Source organism: Copadichromis virginalis, linkage group LG16 (assembly GCF_057382275.1).
Source record: "Copadichromis virginalis isolate Kocher_CV1m ecotype Utaka linkage group LG16, C_Virginalis_male_GT1.1, whole genome shotgun sequence".
Taxonomy (NCBI): Eukaryota; Metazoa; Chordata; class Actinopteri; order Cichliformes; family Cichlidae; genus Copadichromis; species Copadichromis virginalis.
Window position 1 is genome coordinate 16,077,566 of NC_140633.1, and position 10,306 is coordinate 16,087,871.

The 10,306-nt window shown below is 41.3% G+C and overlaps 1 protein-coding gene across 2 annotated transcripts in view; it reads right to left on the reverse strand.

The window, feature by feature from the left end:
- The window catches only part of satb2 (SATB homeobox 2), a 48,915-nt gene extending 39,288 nt beyond the window's left edge, over nucleotides 1–9,627 (reverse strand). For both annotated transcript variants that reach the window (XM_085435568.1, XM_085435567.1), the window contains exon 1: nucleotides 8,991–9,627. The gene's annotated coding sequence lies outside the window, so the exon portion shown is untranslated. The remainder of the gene's footprint in view (nucleotides 1–8,990) is intronic.
- Nucleotides 9,628–10,306: the final 679 nt, after the last annotated feature.

The following is a 10,306-nucleotide window of genomic DNA, read 5'->3' on the forward strand; positions in this document are numbered from 1 at the left end:
GTCACAAAGTGCAACAAATAATGAAGTCAACTGTTTTATCTATTTATTTAGTTGCTGCAGTATCTGTGTCACTGATCATAGGTTAGGTTATAGGCAAATATTTTATCCTGAGTGGAAATGTATTTTGAATGGTGGGGGTCAAGAGTTTAGGGTTTGGGATTCTGTGATTGTTGATATTCTGAGAGACAAGCAACATTTCAGAAAGTAGAAAATGTGAAAACATTACCTTTTAATCCAACTCTCATACATTAATTATCACATTAAGCTTGGCTTTAGGTAGAAAAGTATGTAGAAATTCTAGCCATAGGAGTGCACACCCACACCTTATAAGGATCGTGGGTGCTGGTCCTAACCGTGACCCAGAGGCTATCACAATATGTCATTTCTATTTTTTGGCTTTTTTTTCTCATTCATTCATTTATGAGGTGTGATTGTGCGTCTGACTTATTGTTTTGGAGCTAGGGCTTGTTGGTGTTTTTGTCTTTGACGTCAGAGGGTTCGAAGGATGAAACTATTTCATTTCACTTGTTCTGCCTCTCATTTACAAATAATCCTCCAAAGAGTCTGATTTCATCACCAACAGGTCCCATCCTGCTTAAGCTCCCCACACTGCTACTAGTGATCTCTATCGAGACCTGCACATGCCGACATCTCACCATCTCACCTAAGACTTACATGCAAGAACACACAATCTATGACCAGTTTCTTAATCTCTAAATGCATTCTGCCTCAATTATACTTCATTTGATGCAGGAGATAATGTTACTGAGCCATGCATTTTTTTCTTTCTTGTTAACCTTACTCACTCACTTGGTGGCGTGCCTGAGATAAGACACTCCCGTTAGGACGACAGCAGAATGTCTTTTAGGAATATAGCATTACACTGAGTTGTATTTCTGAGAGAGTTCAACTTTTCCACAACTCTGTTAGCCAAAAAATAACTAAATATTAGTCTTACTAACAGAGTGTAATGACTACAAGTCATTTAAATGATACATTTAGGGTCTGAGTCAATGTTATTGAAGACCAGAAACAAACTTTTCTCTCAATTCTTTAATCCAACTTTTTTTTTTTTTTTGCACCGAATACTCAGTTTTGCCTTCTACCAAAATACAGATTTAGGGTGGGGTTGGTGGAGTTGTCTTCCATCAACTCAGCACTAAGTAGTTTTGAAAGGCTTGATATAGTGTTTCAGCAATTCAGCCCTTCAAGCCCTCCTTTGTCATCATTTCATAATGCACTGAGTGTTTTAAACAGATGACAGATACATGCCAGTTTAGCCCTCACACTTATGCTCTGGTCCCAGATCCAGATGTTTCTGTAATAAGTGCATCGTGTGGTTCGACATTGTCCTGCTGAGATAAGCAAGACCAGGAGTTTCAATCTTATGAGATCTAAGTCATCGTTGTCAACAGTTTGAGGGTTAAATGCAGAACTGTTACACAATGACAGTGACACTGTAAGCACCTTTTAAAACAATATATATATATATATATATATGTTTGTATGCTCCTATATTATAGTAGCTGCTATGAGTTTGAATAATTCGGTTTATTCATTTCTTTTAGGATAAAAAAAAATCTAACTTGCAAATTTATGACAGCTGCAGCTCATATCAGCAGTAAAGCTTTGTGCAGGGTAATCTACTTTATAATATATGTAGAGCAAATGTGCAATTATATTTAGGTATTTAGATTTTAATTGAGGCATCGTGCAGAAAGACTGCAGATGATATGCTGGGTGTATCCTAGGTAAAGCTCCACTGTGTGAAAACACTCCATACTTGCTTAATTTAATAGTATTTCAATCTAAATGTACTCAAAGCACCAAACTGGAGCAGACAGCGATGTTCATCATTAACACACTGTTCCCTCAGTTTTTATTTCAGCTGTCTTCCTTGTAAAAACCCTAAAACTGTGTCAAGTGGTGAAAATAACTTGGGTGTGTGCGTGCGTGTGTGTGTGTGTGTGTGTGTGTGTGTGTGTGTGTGTGTGTGTGTGTGTGTGTGTGTGTGTGTGTGTGTGTGTGTGTCACTGTATCACGTAAACATCCTGCAACAGACTGATAAATGCTAATCTATTTTATGCAATTATTACAGGCTGGTTTCACAATAGCCTTTTATTCTGAAGAATGTCTTTACAATGCATCACATGTAAATAGCTTAGACTGTCATTAAAATCATGGATTTAGCCTTCAGAAAGTCAGATCGTTATCATCCGCATCCTAAATTCATCTGCGGTGCATTGTGTGATAAGGTGTGTGATAGTTAAAGCAGTTAATAAAGAGGCGATAAGATGGGCTGTTACATCTTTCTGCTATGGAGACAAGGATCAAATGTAATGTCTTTTTGATAAGGAGAGGGTCATGACACATTTACCAATTTACTGCTTCTCTGGCCAACTGTCAGAGCTCTTGGAAAACTGTAAAATGACTTGTTTTTATAACAGCTGATTTTATTTTAGCAGACGTAAGTATTTCTCCTTCTTTTTTTAATCTCACCCTTTAATGCGTGCTCTGAGAGTGTCAGAAAGAGTTCTGTTTGTCCCGCGTAATCTTTGATAGTGGGACAACCTCATGTTTTGATGATAAGCCACTATCAAATTCCACATTATTACTCTGTTCTAGACATAACAAATACATACTGGAGGCCAAGGACGAGATTGCAGAGCAAAAATGAGGACACACCCAGAGAAATAGAAGAGTAGGACACGACAACAAACACACCTATAAACAATGTGTCCAGCTCAAAGACGTAAACACACACAAACAGAGGCTAACGTGTAATTCAAAGCCAGCCTAAACTCTGCAAATCAAGACAGATGACAAACACTGACTGGTAGTCCCGTCCATGTGAAACACACACCGAAGGGTGGCTGGGGTAAGCCGGGAGCCTCTGGTCACCGTTTAATTCTACTTTTTAAAGATGATCGCTGCATCATGTGGGTTTTTATTTTTGTCTCACCTGGATTGTAAGGCTCGTTTAAAAGTGTGGACGCGTGCTCAAAATGTCAGAGCAACGAATGTTTAGAAGATGGACCAAAAGAAGGAACCTCCTGCCTCCCACCTTCACACACACACACACACACACACACACACACACACACACACAGTTAATCCCATTGTGATAAGTGTTACAGGAAACAGGGCAGTAAACACCACAGCCCCAGCACTCACTCACTCACTCACTCACACATACACACACACACGCACACGTTGAGATTTTAAACAAAGGCAAAAAGTTGTTAAAAAGTTACAGAGTGAGCCAAGCAGCGGGATAAGCTGCTCAGTCCTCCGTACGCGTATGAAAGCATTAGCAGGAAATCCTCCTGACCTCTAAGACTGCCGTCGTAGAGACGCTTATAGAAGAGAAGCCAAACTTACACAGACTTGCGAGTCTCTCCTGTAACTGCCTGTCCGATATCTCTCTTTACCGTTATGATATGTGTCTGCTAATGAAGGTTTCTGCCTTCAACATGCAAAACCAGCCAGAGAGAGAGAGAGAGCAAGAGGGAGGAAGAGAAAAAGTGACCTATGAGGGCATTATTAGCAATGATAACAGGGGAGAAAGAGAGAGGCGTCACCTATAGGGAAATATCCACAGATACGGCTGTTCTTCCCGTTTGACATCCAGTTTTATAGCAGGGCTATCAAGCTATTGGTTAATGCTTGGCTCTGCAGCACAGATAAAAGAAGGCAAGCAGGCAGGAGGAGGAGGAGTAGGAAGAGGAGGGGGCAAAATTAAAAGCCCTGTCGTCAAAGATGTTCAGAATGTACACACACGTATATGCAGGGAGGCATGAACACGGCATGTGACGCAAAGACTGCCTGAACATTACCCACAGAGAGAAGCGAGCCACTCCCCCCAAAAAGCCAGTTTGGTTCGGTTCAAGTGGATTGATGTGGATCTGATCCTGTGGATCCACCGACTCGGATTTTAAACGTCTGAACTGTTTGACTTCATGGTGTTACTTTTGTCCTGTCTCCCTCGCCCTCAGCCTGTCTCGGCAGATGGCCGCCCCTCCCTTACAATAGAAAGTGCCTTGAAGTGACATATTGTAGTCAAAGTTGTGTTTCCTTAAAGAACTTCTGAGATTCTGATTTGGGTAAAGTAACATTGTTCCAACACAGAGGTACACCGGCCGAGGTTGCTGCCAATGTGACAACTAATCTATGACGACCTTACCCTAACCCTAATCCGAGGCCCTCAGAGTGTCTTTTATGTTTTAAATTGTTAGAGAAAAAGTTTTCCCTTTCCCCAAAATATAGGGTTACTTATCTTTCTGATACTCTCGAGTCCTTAGTCACACTTTGAGGCAACTGTTGTTGTGGATTGTTGCTATAAAAAATAAAACTGAGCTGAATTAGTTCACGCCTTTAAAAAAAAATGAAACAAATCAATGTCTAGAATTGTTGCCAATTTATTCAAAGTATTTATTTATTTATCGTTGATCAATGAACAGATCATTTTAGCTCAAGTTATCAGCTTACATTCTGAATGTCTGTGGAATTAATGAAACTACAGGGATGCAGTGAATCTGGGATTGTAACCCGGCACTGACACTAAATAGAACACATCTTTCACGTCATTTCTTCCCCCTCTTTGTTTGAAGGAAATTGAAAAATCTTTCATTTAAAAAGTAACCAAACTGTATTAAAGTCTTCTGGCTCTTTGTTACACAGTTTTAAAAATAATTTAGTGAGCTCAAAATTTATGCAACACAGCAGATAAATATCAGCCAGTGATGGTGGGAAATGTCGATGTCAATATCAATCAGTTAGACCAGTATCCCAGCTGAAACTACCAACAGACAGTGCTGCAGAAATGTATTCAGATCCATGTGGCCAGATATTTATTTATTAATCAATCTGGTTCCTGGATGTCTGCAGAAATAATTAAATTAGAGCTAGACCTATTGTGAAGCATGGATTATAAATACCCATAGAGACTTTTTATTTACCTATTACTTATTTTTTGTGGTTTGTTATTTTCTACTTTGCTCCCTGGAGACAAAAGAAAATGTTCATGTTGAAAAAGTAACAGAATTTTTTTGTAGATTTTCAGCTCTTTATTAAAGAGTTTTGGATTATTTGGCCGAAATAAAAGTTGATGTAACACAACAGCTAAATATCGACTACAGATATCAGTAAATATTATCTTATTTATCAGTAAACATGGCTAGTGTTTTCTTCACTGATGTATCAGTGCATCCCTAAATGACGGCACCGGCATTAGGAAGTCAATCTGTTAATTTTGCATCACTTTTACTGAAACGAATAATTAATACGTGAGACAATGCAAAGGAATAAAAAATACACTGAGGGGGAAGTTAAAAAAGTGTCACTTTCTAAATGTGTTTTTGAAAGTCTGAAAGCAACATGAGGAACTACATGAACATTTTTATGTGGCGGATTATGAGGAATGATTGCTGTTCGGGAAGGTTACATTAGTGCAGAATCTGCTGTTTATGGCCATCAGATGTGTTACTGTGATGTGGAGAGCATTGGTGTGAGGGGGGAGGCGGGCGGGACGGACCTTTAAGAGAAACACAACTATTTTGAAGCTCTGAGGTGGTTCCACGCACTCAGACACACGCAAACTCACATCCGCGCAGACGGAGTGAAGAAAGCAAGCAGAGTGAGGGGGCGAGACGATGGCCCTTCTGGCAAACATTTTTGGCTCTCTCGTAAACATCTCATTCGATAACGCGAGGATGAAGAGCGAGCATTTACTGCCTCGCCCTTCCATTTGGGAGGATGCGCACGCTCTTCCGCGTAAAGACAGACGCGGAGCCACACAAACCACAGCCAGCGTGCTACACAGACTCTGCTTTAACACATCCAGGGACCACACACTGACTCAGAGCACAGCCACTCACAGCGGGGACGAATGCGGTGCACGAGACGCAAACACATGCGCGTGCTCATCCAAAACGACGATGCTGGACACAACCAGGTTCTTGTAACAGTGAGGAGGTGTAGATTCAAACTGCACTACATCATAAAAAAAAAAGTTACTGTTACTTTGCCCGCAGAGGAGAGAAGTAGCTGGAGGGAAATGGTAAAATTTTACTGTGACATCCACACACACACTGATGCCAAACCATTCACCACAGCTCACGCAGGCCTCACCAGAATGAGAATAACTGTAGGTATTACTTTAGGGGGTGGGGGGTTCCTCAGGCTTTAAGAGCTTCATTTATGATCACCAGGTCAGTGAGACCATTATGAAACAGGCTGAATGGGAGATATAACAGTGTATATGTGAGCGCACAGAGCAGCAGTGACGCCCATAGCATCATCATCAGCGCCCACACACATTTTCTAATCTAATCTACGGTTCAATAGCACACCTATAATATATGTGAACAGATAGTGGGGTTCATGGAGAAAGAGAGTCCCTGAAATATTTCCAGTGGACCATTTAAGGGTAGATGAAACCTCAGTTTCTTATAGCTGGATAACTCCTGAAAGCCCAAAGTATATCCAGATATTAAAGTTAAGAGAAATAAAGACTTCTCAATAAATGAAAGAATGGCTATTTTTAGGTGTTCGGGCCAAGCTTTAAAAAGCATCACCATCAGGTTTTTATTTTTATTTTTTAAATATACAAAAACAGAGTTAGAGTTCCACACTATCTCCTCCTCTCTCTTCAACTTTTTGAACCTGTGAGTAAACTCTGAGCAGACAGGCAGCCCCAGAAAGCGGCCATCACTGCAGCCGAAACGAATTCATTTTTCCTCGCGGTTGGCTAAAATATATAAATAAATATATAAAATCCTGCATTCCCCCCCCCCTTTCCCCCTTTCACATACACATATTTTAAAGGAGCTCTGCTGTCTTGAGAGAATGAGAAAAGGTGGACACTGAGGTGCAGCTTGCGCGCACCTTGCTGTCGGCAGTTTTCGTTATTTCATAATTAGAAACTGCAACTCATAAAATGTAAATATTCTAAATATTAATATTAATATCAGTTAGCTTGACCAACCAAAACAACAAAATAAGAAAACGTAGATCACACACACACACACACACACGTGTGTGTGTGTGTGTGTGTGTGTGTGTGTGTGTGTGTGTGTGTGTGTGTGTACATATATATATTAAAAAAGAAAACCTGACGTGTGTGCGAAGGGAAGCTGGCACTTCACGCGAGTCAAACTCCATGAGAAAAACACTCTAAACACGAGCGCTGCTTTGGATTCTTGGTGGTTTGGAGACGAAGAAGGAACTGAGTCAGCCTGCAGTTTCTTAAAGGTCAGAGAGGACGGACAGACTCCAGCATGAGGAACCTCGGCTTTTACGCACAGAGCCGAAATAAAAGGAATCACTTTAAAATCAAGCGAGGGGAAAGGGGGACAGAGCACTGCCTTTCTTTTAGATATGAACTTTGCTTTATTAACAACACATACACAACACTGTTAACTGTGACGTGGAAACAGAAGAAGTGTGGCTTTGTCTTGGGGGGGGAAAAGCTTTTTAAAAAGCGTTTGTGTTTAGCAGGACAAACTATTGCTCCTGACATGACGGTCTGCAGAGGGACTGTTTCTCATTTGGAGCCAAACGCATTTGGCTCTGGTTTCTTCTGATTACGCGCAGCAGACATGGAGGCCTTTTACTCCCAAACCTCTTCCTATATCTGAATACTTGAATCTGAATCCCCCCCAATATTTTACAGACCTCTAAAGCAGCAGGTAACTTTTAGATTCTGAGTGTGCGATGTGTCGCAGAGGTTAGAAGGCCCCTGTAGCAGCAGGAAACACTTGGACGCTGTCGTACACCTCTCTGCTCCCCTCGCTATGTTTTATTCATCACTCGTCCCGTTTTCTGGTGAATATGTGTCTCTCTGCAAACGAAACAGTGTAAAACTAACGAGGGGTGGTGGTAAGGGGTTATTTAAGCTCAGCACGTGTTAATTTGTAACACCTCTCAAAGTAATTCGTCATGAATTATATTTTTTAGAGGTTAAAAAGTTACAAAGTGAAGAAATCCTGTGACGCATTCTATTTTCCTTCTCTCTAGTTTACTGAAAATATAACTTCATTTTTTGTCTGTGTATTTTAAACCTGAGCACACTTAAACACACACACACACACACACACACACACACACACACACACACACACACACACACACACACACACACACACACACACACACACACACAGGGGTGAGTTATCCTGATCCTTTACTTTAAAAATAAAATTAAACATTGCGTTATTTTCACGCTGTTTGTGTTTTTATCAAAGCGCCAATTAATTAATTAATAAGGGGAAGATGTGAACTAAAGGCAAACATTTTTTTTTTAATATCTAAATATGTTTGAAGAATAGCTCGTTCAAAAATGAAAATATAAAATAATAGTACGTAATTTTATAGACATATATAATATTTCTCTATGGATAATATTTCAAACACTTCTTATGAAAGTGACCTCCCGTCAAACACGAAGACTAATTAGGAGAAATAACCCGTATGTAATTAGAAAGCAGAGCGTTTTTCTACATTAAGGAAATTATAGGAAGCCGTGAGCTGTAATTTTCGACACTTTTTGAGGCAGAAATATGATTTTCACTCTCTAATTTTATTTACTTATTATACTTACTTCTACTTAATTATTACTATAAATACTGTTAAAGATAACGTAATGCCAATAGCCTTGAGTATGCAATAATTAGTACATTATTAGTCCTTAAATGGAATGATTACAAGTACAACTTTTACTAATTATCATAGCTATTTTTATTATGTTATTATGAATCACTCACTTTTCGCAAGGAAGCATAAAATCAAAGTCCCTGGAGTTTCCTGTCGGCTGGTTGGATTGTGTAGCATTTGTTTGGACTTTGCAGAGAAATCTCTACATGATCTTACAGTCTTCAGTACAGACTTGCTGCTGACAGTCCGTGTGTGTGTGTGTGTGTGTGTGTGTGTGTGTGTGTGTGTGTGTGTGTGTGTGTGTGTGTGTGTGTGTGTGTGTGTGTGTGTGTACTCACTGTTTACGACGTGTCTGTAGCGCTGCTGCCCGCTGAGGAGGCTTTGTCCATTGATCAGGAGTATTGAATCCAGGGCTGGGCTTTGATTCGACTCCTGGGTCACGCGGGTCCTGTGCTGCTGGGTCTGGAGTCGAGACCGCGCAGGAGATCCACAGAGAAGAAAAGTTGATTTATTGGTAGTGAAGGCTGAAGGGTTTGAGTGTGTGTGTGTGTGTGTGTGTGTGGATAGCGCCCAAAGCAGCGGAGCGAGCGGAGATGAGAAGGAAAGAAAAGGGAGAGTTTGTGGACAGCAGCGCACACACGTAAATGTGTTCGGCTCTTTTTGTAAATCTTCGTCCCCTCTTTAAAGCGTCTGCCCGCCTTTTAGCTCAAAAGGAGTCTCTGTGGCACAAGTGTGCTCTCCTCTAAACTCATGGCATCATCCTCGGAAGAGAGAGAGAGAAAATGTTCACAAACAGCGCGACGCACCGCGAAAAAAAACGCTATACAGTCCGGGCAAAGAAAAGCAATCTGACCGAAAAGCAAGAAAAGAAAACAACCAGCGAAGTTCGAGTTGCGGTGTCACAGCGGGGTTTAACAACGCAGAGGACCGGTTTCTAATCAGTGTATGTCACTTTCAATCTTTCCTGTGCCAACGGGCGCGCTGACTTGTAAGAGGGAGGAGAGAAGGGAGGAGAGACAAAAGCGGAGGGAAGCAAGGGAGGGTGGAGAGGGGGCGTCAAAAGTGGCTAATCTAACCCATGAACGCGTTTTGTGGGCCGGATCTCTCTCACAGGACATACAGCTCTTCTTCTTCTTCTTCCTCCTTCATATTTGAAGTATTTGGAGATTCAGATGAAGGGAAGGGGGTGGGGTTGTTCGGACTTTATGATCTCTCCTTGCAAAGAGGGGCAGCTGAGTTTTCCTGACTCATATCTCCCTCAGATCTCTGTGCCATAACAAGCGCACACCTATCAGAGCGACCTTGACGCGTGCGCTCTGCTGTCACCTTTTCTTCGATTAGAATGATTGTGCCTCACGCAGCAGTAACTTATCGCGCTGCTATCAGCGCCGCAGCTTTCCTCTAATACCCTCAGGCATGTCAGTATCATCCGAGCTGAAGTCCATGTGCTGATACATGTTAATAAGTAGCCTAATAATAAGTCAAGGATGAGCTCTCTCCCTCTCTCTCTGTTCTTATTAGATGGCTCAATAGAACAGCAGTGGGCAGTGCTGTGGGATCCCTGTTAATGATAAACCTGCGACTTGACAGACAGATGCCACTGCGCCCTGTCTAATAGATAAGGGAGCCAGCTAGGGTCAAATGGCCTAAAGGC